The sequence below is a fragment of the Penaeus vannamei genome, chromosome 14, assembly GCF_042767895.1.
Source record: "Penaeus vannamei isolate JL-2024 chromosome 14, ASM4276789v1, whole genome shotgun sequence".
Classification (NCBI taxonomy): Eukaryota; Metazoa; Arthropoda; class Malacostraca; order Decapoda; family Penaeidae; genus Penaeus; species Penaeus vannamei.
In genome coordinates this window covers 36789410-36796909 of record NC_091562.1, presented here as the reverse complement: position 1 = coordinate 36796909, position 7500 = coordinate 36789410, and the positions used below count along the sequence as shown (strand labels likewise).

Here is a 7500-nt window from a genome sequence, read left to right as displayed (position 1 = left end):
ATTTCAACATCTAAACAAAAATTGCCGTCATCACTATCTTTTCTTCTCTTTCAGGTCGTTTGGTTTGATTTTGAGTGTGTATGTGTGTTTGTGTGTGTATGTCTGTGTGTGTGTGTTATGTATGTGCGTGTGTTATGTGTGTGTGTGTTATGTGTGTGTGTGTGTGTGTGTGTGTGTTAAGTATGTGCGTGTGTTATGTGTGTGTGTGTGTGTTATGTATGTGTGTGTTTTGTGTGTGTATCTGTATGTCTGTGTGCGTGTAGTTTGTGTATTTGTATGTATGTGTGTATCTGTATGTCTGTGTGCGTGTAGTTTATGTATTTGTATGTATGTCTGTATCTGTATGTCTGTGCGAGTGTAGTGTGTGTATTTCTATGTCTTTGAGAGAGAGAGAATGCCTGTTTGTCTCCGCGTCTGTTATCTGTGCGTCTCTATATTCCTGTGTGAGTGTGTGCACGCGTGTCCTAATTCGCAACCATTTCCTCTCGAACGCGTGTGTGTGTGTAAACCCTCACCTTTGTCATACCCGCACCGCCACGAGACACAAAGGACAGCGTGCATGTCGTTGGGTTTGCTGTTTACCAACACACCCAATAAAGCGACAACGCGGTTCTTACTTCTGTTTATTGTTTGTCTTTGTGAGGTGTCGTTCCTCGCTGTTTTTTTCGCTCCCGAGAGAACTCATTAAAGTATCTTTTTTTTTCTCTCTCTTTTTGAAGTCTTTAATGAACAGCTGTTTTACATGGGAGTTGGGGGTTGAGGGAGGAAATGTTTGATTTTGGGAGGTCCTCGAGATGGGGAAGATGGTGGTGTTGTTCCCTTTATTCTCTACTTCTCTGTCTCTTTCTCTTTCTTTCTGTGTCTCATTCTCTATACCCCTCTATCTTTCTCTCTCTTTCTTTCTCTTTCTCCCTCTCTCTGTCTCTGTCTCATAATCTCTCTCTCTCTCTTAAAGACACACATACAAATACACACACACACATCTACTTACACACACACACACACACACATATGTTCGCAATGATCTATTCAAAACGACATGTCGTCTCATCTTTAGTGATGTCGCGTCAACTCAGTGGTTAGAGCACCTACCTCGAAGGCCTCTTAAGAGGGTCCCGGGTTCGAATCCTGTCCGCGGCAGTACAAATACACTTGCACACACACACTTACACTCACACATCCACGCTTCACACAACACCCACAGCATGCCTGCGCCCCACCTGCTGGGCCAAACCCGATCTCGCGGCGAGAAAGTTAGGCGCAGGTCCCGTTGGTGCTCCGTGGCCGCAGCAACGCCGCAGTTGCCTCCGGTGTAGCTAGGATATCTGAAGTTGAAGTGGATCCTGCATGCTGCCGGATACGGTTAGACGAATGCGTCGCGAACGCTGGCGGGGCATTAGGTTGTATACACTTTTATAGAGACTTTCATTCCAATGCGGTTATATATAGTTCTGAGTTTGGCCTATCTATCTGTCTGCAATGCTATCTATCTGTCTGTCTTTCTGTTTTTCTGTGTGTCTCTATCTGATCATATTTCTTTTTTTTCTATCAGATGCTGCAACAACCAATAGCTATTTTCACTACAAAAAGCTACTGGGATTTGCAACAATCGTGCAATTACGCTCGCAAATATATAAATCTATGAACTTTGATGTCATTTTGTGATAGGTTTCGCTTTCGCTCTCTCTCTCTCTCCCTCTCCCCCTCTCTCTCTATCTATCTATCTTTATCTCATGCTCTCTCACATTCTCTCTCTCTCTTTCTTTCTTTCTGTTTCTCTCCCCCCTCTCTCTCTCTCTCTCTCTCTCTCTCTTTCTTTCTCTCTCTCTCTCTGTCTCTCTCTCTCTCTCTCTCTCTCTCTCTCTCTCTCTTTCCTTCTCTCTTTCTCCCTCTCTCTCTCTCTCTCTTTGTTTCAATCTCTCTCTCTCTCTCTCTCTATCTATCTATCTATCTCTATCTATCTATCTATATACCTATATATCTATCTCTCTCTCTCTCCGTCTCTCTATCTCTCTCTCTTCCTCTTCCTCTCCCTCTCTCTTCCTCTTCCTCTTCCCCAAACTCTCTTGACTCTCTCACCTCTTCTCATTCACCTTTTCACTCTCTTCTCCCTCCCCCTCTCTTTCTATCTCGCCCTCTCCCTCTCCCTTTTTAAAAGCTTAGAAATTCGAAGCGATGGACAGTAATAGGGAAAGAATAATGATAGTGGATCGAAACAAAGAAGAAGGGAAGAGAACCGCAATGTGAAAGAGAGAGAGAGAGAGAGAGAGAGAGAGAGAGAGAGAGAGAGAGAGAGAGAGAGAGAGAGAGAGAGAGAGGGAGAGAAAGAGAGAGAGGGGGAGAGAGGAAGACAGACGGAGAGAGAGAGAGAGAGAGAGAGAGAGAGAGAGAGAGAGGCAGACAAACGGGGAGAGGCAGATAGATAGATAGAGAGAGACGCGGTAAAAGCGTAGTAAATAACCAGAAATCTATTCACTCACGTTAGACTATCACAAGGAACCACAACAACCGTGGATTTAACCCAGACAAAAAAAAAAAAAAAAAAAAAAATCACAGACCACAGGTATTATCTCTCTTTTGTTTCTTCAATAAAAGGGAGAAGCAGAGAGGTTGCACAAAGGTCACGCGAAGAGGGCTAAAGGCAGACCTTCGCATGAATGTGGGAGAAGGTCAGCTGGTGTCGATAAAGGCCAGGGAAGGTGTTCGGGGATTAAAAGAACAGGAAGACAAGGCGCGGTACGGAGATTTCCCCAAAATAACACGCGTCGGATTTTGGAGAAAAAAAAAAAGTATTTTGGTTTTTATTTTTTTTATATGGATATTATTTTTTTTCTTATTCTTGGTTTACGATAAAATAAAATTTGATAGTAACGACGGATGTTGGTAGAATCTGAAAGGATTAAAAAGTATAAAGATAAGAATAAAGATAATTACAAAAAATAACACTCCGAAGGAAAATAACCGCATGTATTTCTTACCCACATATCTTCACCTCAAATTAAACAAATCCAAAAGAAATACCAACAAACAACCTTAAAAAAGAACATAAAACCTTTCGAAAATACCCCCCCCCCAAAAAAAAAAAATAATAATAAATAAATAAAAAAATAAAAATAGTGAGACAATATATAGATAAATATATATATATATATATATATATATATATATATATATATATATATAATAAGATAAAAAACAACAACAATACAAAAATAAATTATCCAACGAAATAATGGCTGCGGGTCAAGAGACAATTCCTCACAGAGAGAAAGCATTAACTCGAACCATTCTTTAGATCTGGGTCGCCATAGATCGAGGCGAGAGGTATGGCTGTCAGAATCGCCGTGTTATGGATAGGGGAGTTAAGGCTGCGGGATATAATGTATTGTATTATGGATGGGGGGGGGGGGGCGAGATAGATGGTGTTCTTTTTCTAGTTTCTTGTGTGTTGGTGTGTTCTGTCTCTTTCTCTTTCTTTTGCTCTTTCACTTTCTCTCTATCTCTATCTCTTTCTTTCTCTTTCTCTCTTTTTCTTTCTTCCTCTTTCTCTTTTTTCTCTTTGTTTAATTTTGAGGAGAATGAGAGAATGAGAAGTGGACAAAGAGAGAAATAGGATGAAAAAAATGTCTAAGGAGAGTTAAAGAATAAGAATGAGAAGTGGAGGAAGAGAGAGAGAGAGAGAGAGAGAGAGAGAGAGAGAGAGAGAGAGAGAGAGAGAGAGAGAGAGAGAGAGAGAGAAAGAAAGATCGAAGCGAAATCCATGGCAGTCATGAGGTTCGTGTCAGAGAACGGAAATAAACTTATGAAATAATCTACTGCATCAAACGGAAGAAAATAAACAGTTCTTCCTTAAACTGTTGATCTTGAGGCGATGTTGCCAGAGCGTCCAGACTCAATATTGCAGCGTATGATTGCATTAACGCAACGCGGTCAACATTAGCACTACCAATACTGTTGCTAGGGAGAGACAGAGAGAGAAGAGGGATGATCTTCGAGTTAAAATGACTCTCATAATGGAATTTAAAACCGATAAATATTTAACGAAAAAAAATAATATTTAGATAAAGCCGTAATCAGGATAAAACTAAAAGAAAAACACAAAAAACAATTAAAATACAAAAAAAAAACAATTAAAATAACACAAAAAACACAGAAAACAATTAAAATAACACAAGAAAAACACACACAAAAAAAATTAAAACAACGAGAGTGAACGCAAACCAACATTATGCAAGAGAGTTGAAACCTCCCTTCGGCTTTTAGTAGTGAAAAAGGGCGTGGCTGACCGTAGAGTTTTGTCTCATGCAACGGCGTCACGAGAGGTCGGCGCTGCTACACATAATAACAGTCCTTCTTTATCCCTTTTTTTTTTTTTTCTTTCTTTTCTCGTAAAGTCTAGGCATGCTAAAGTGGTGGAATTTGGGTGATTGCACAGGATATAGTATTAAAAAGTGTGGTTATTATTTTATTATTTATATTTTGTACACTTTTTATTTATACTTAGTACACTTACTGCGCTATTTAATAAGTTTATGATATTGATTATTGTTTTTTATTGTTTAATGATAAGCAATATCTCTCGCTTTAGCTATAATTTGTCACTACCTCAGTTGTTTGTTTGAATTAGTGTGACTATTCTTGTATTTACCTTAATGTTATTATGATTATAATTCTGATAATTAATTTCTTCAGCTCTGATTATTATATTTGTTTTCATTACTGTCGACTTAATCATCATCACCATCATCATACCTACCATTATTATCACTATCACCACTGTAATCACCATATCCATCCCCTTTACCATCACCATCACCATCACCATCACCATCATCATCATCACCCTCTATAATCGTCACAAGCCCAAACTAACAACAACCACCATCATCTTCACCATAACCAACCCTTTCACCCCATTCACTCCCATGAGCACAATATACCCCCACTCCCACATCACCCCTCATCCCCTCACATCTCTCCCCTCTCACCCCTCATCCCCCTCACCCCCTCACATCACCCCCTCACCCCTCCCCTCCCCTCACCCCCCCCACGCCCCACCCCTCCCCCCTTTTTCCCCCTTTGCTAATTCCCCTTCTCTCTTTTCCCTCTCCTGCAGAACACACAGAGGGGAGGCCGAGACACCATAAGACTCGCCTGTAGCAGTTAAGGAAGACAAATACAACTCTCCTTTTCATCTCCTGAAGCTTAGTAAAGCGAGGGGGATAGGAAGAGAGGGAGAGAGAGAGAGAGAACAGGAGGAAGGAAGATAGAAGGAAGAGGAGGAGGAAGAAGAAGAGATCGGAAGAAGAAAGGTGAAGAGGAACGAAGAGGAAGAGGTAGAGAGAATTTTTTTTAAAAAGGAAGAGGAAGAAATAAAGACAGGAGAAAGGGAAAGTGAAAAGAAGAAAAGAAAGAGGAGAAAGAGACATATAGAGGAACAGGAGATGGTGAAGAGATAAAGAAAACAACAGAAAGAGGATTTGGAAACTAAGCAAATCGGATCTTGTCTCGTCTTCTCTGAATCCTCTATTTCTCTGAAAGATAAACGAACGCTACACAGAAGAACGAATATAGAAATAGAATAAAAGAGAAGAATAGATCTTTTTTTAGAAATCTGTAAAGGCTATTATACCTTGTGTGGGTTTAGTGGGTTTTGTTTCCAAGCTAATGACTCCACAGTGTATCTAAAGTAATAATTCTGCAGTAATAACATAATAATTTGCATGGCTTAGATAAAAATAATGAGATAGCGAACTGATAGAAAACGGAGCCATCACAGAATTCAACAAGATGGTGGTGAAGATAGTGTGATGGCATAGCTGGTGATGACTTAGATGGTGGTGAAGATATTGGTGGTGGTGAAGGCACAGTGACGGAGACATAGATGGTGAAGATACAGTTGGTGGTGAAGACACAGATGGTGATGGAGACATAGATGGTGGTGATGAAATTGATGGTGGTGAAGACACCGTGATGGAGATTTGGTGATGAAGATGCTGATGGTGATGAAGACTTAGAAGGTGATGACGACAGCGCTGGTGATGGAGACATAGATGGTGATGAAGACATAGTATGTGATGAAGGTTCGTGGATGGACGTGGGCGACTTCGTGGGCGGTGGTTGGCTTATGGGCGGCGGTGACGCTGCTCGTCGCCCTCGCCTCGCTGGCTGCCCTCTTCACGCCCACCTGGTTCGTCCGCCACTCGCCCTCGCCGCCCGTGATGTTCGGAGTGTGGGCGTGGTGCGTGGGCGGCCTCAACGACCAGAGATGCGCCGCCGTGGGTCAGGGCGTAGCGGGGAATGAGGGCGCCCTTCCGTCGGCCGTCTGGGTGATGGTGGGCGCCGTGTACGGGGGTGGAGGCGCCCTGCTCGCCGTCACGGGCCTCGCGGCTCTCCTCACGCCCGTGCTGCCCACCACGCACGCCCGCGCCGCCCTCGCGCACGTGGCTGGGAACATTCAGGCTGCAGCAGGTAGGAGGACCTTGCGTGTTTTGTATTTTTTTTTTCTTTTATCTTTTCTTTTTTGTGTGTGAGACAGAAAGAGAAAGAGGCAGAGAGAGAGAGAGAGAGAGAGAGAGAGAGAGAGAGAGAGAGAGAGAGAGAGAGAGAGAGAGAGAGAGAGAAAGAGAGAACACATCATCTTCCATTCGTTGTATGGAACAAAACAAGAGGTTCATTTCTAGAAATGATGTTTGTGATGATGCTGGTACTTATTTTTTGAAGGGGATGAGGGGAGGAGACAAGACTGGTCTATGTTGACGAGCAATGGTGGTTGGATTTCTGTTTTTCTTTCTTTTTAGTGCCTTTCTGTTACCTTGTGTTTTTGTCTCTCTCATCCTCCGTTTCTCTCTCTCTGTTCTTTCTTCCTCTGTTCTCTCCACTTCTGATCCCCTATGTCTCTCTCTCTGTCTCTCTCTCTACATCCCTTTCTCTCTCTCCATCCCTTTCTCTCTCTCTCCATCCCTCTCTCTCTCTCCATCCCCCTCTTTCTCTCTCTCCCACCTTCTTTATCTGCCTGTCTATCCATCCATCTAACTATCTACCTATCTATCTACCTCAATATTCAATCTCGGAAATTCCATATTCCATTCATAATCCATATAAATAAAAATATACTTAATTACAACGTAACATCAAGAACAACAACAAAAACAAAACAAAAAAGAAAATAAGAATAAAAACAAAAAAAAGGAAATAAGAATGAACAAAAAAACAATAAATAAAAGATAAAATACCCCGAGCTTTCAGATTGAAAAATATCCATGTCACGGTTTATTTACGTCCTAATGACAGCTCCGTGATGGGCATCCACTTAGGATATGATTATTTCTCAATTAATGAATCGATTTATTTAATGGCCCTGTGGATTCATTCTCTAGAATTGGCGAATATGGTGAAATTAGGCTTTGGCAGAACGATTTGTCCAGTGGTAAAGAAGAAAAAAAAGGAAAAAAATAAATAGTAAAAAAGAAATAGCAAAAATAGGTAAATAAACAAGTT

At 41.5% G+C, this 7500-nt stretch overlaps 1 long non-coding RNA gene across 1 annotated transcript in view; it reads left to right on the top strand.

Annotated features, from left to right (window-relative positions):
- Positions 1-5349, top strand: part of LOC138864053 (uncharacterized) — a 60885-nt gene extending 55536 nt beyond the window's left edge. The window contains exon 2 of the long non-coding RNA XR_011399073.1: positions 5117-5349. This is a non-coding gene — a long non-coding RNA (uncharacterized lncRNA). The remainder of the gene's footprint in view (positions 1-5116) is intronic.
- The last annotated feature ends 2151 nt before the right edge of the window (positions 5350-7500 follow it).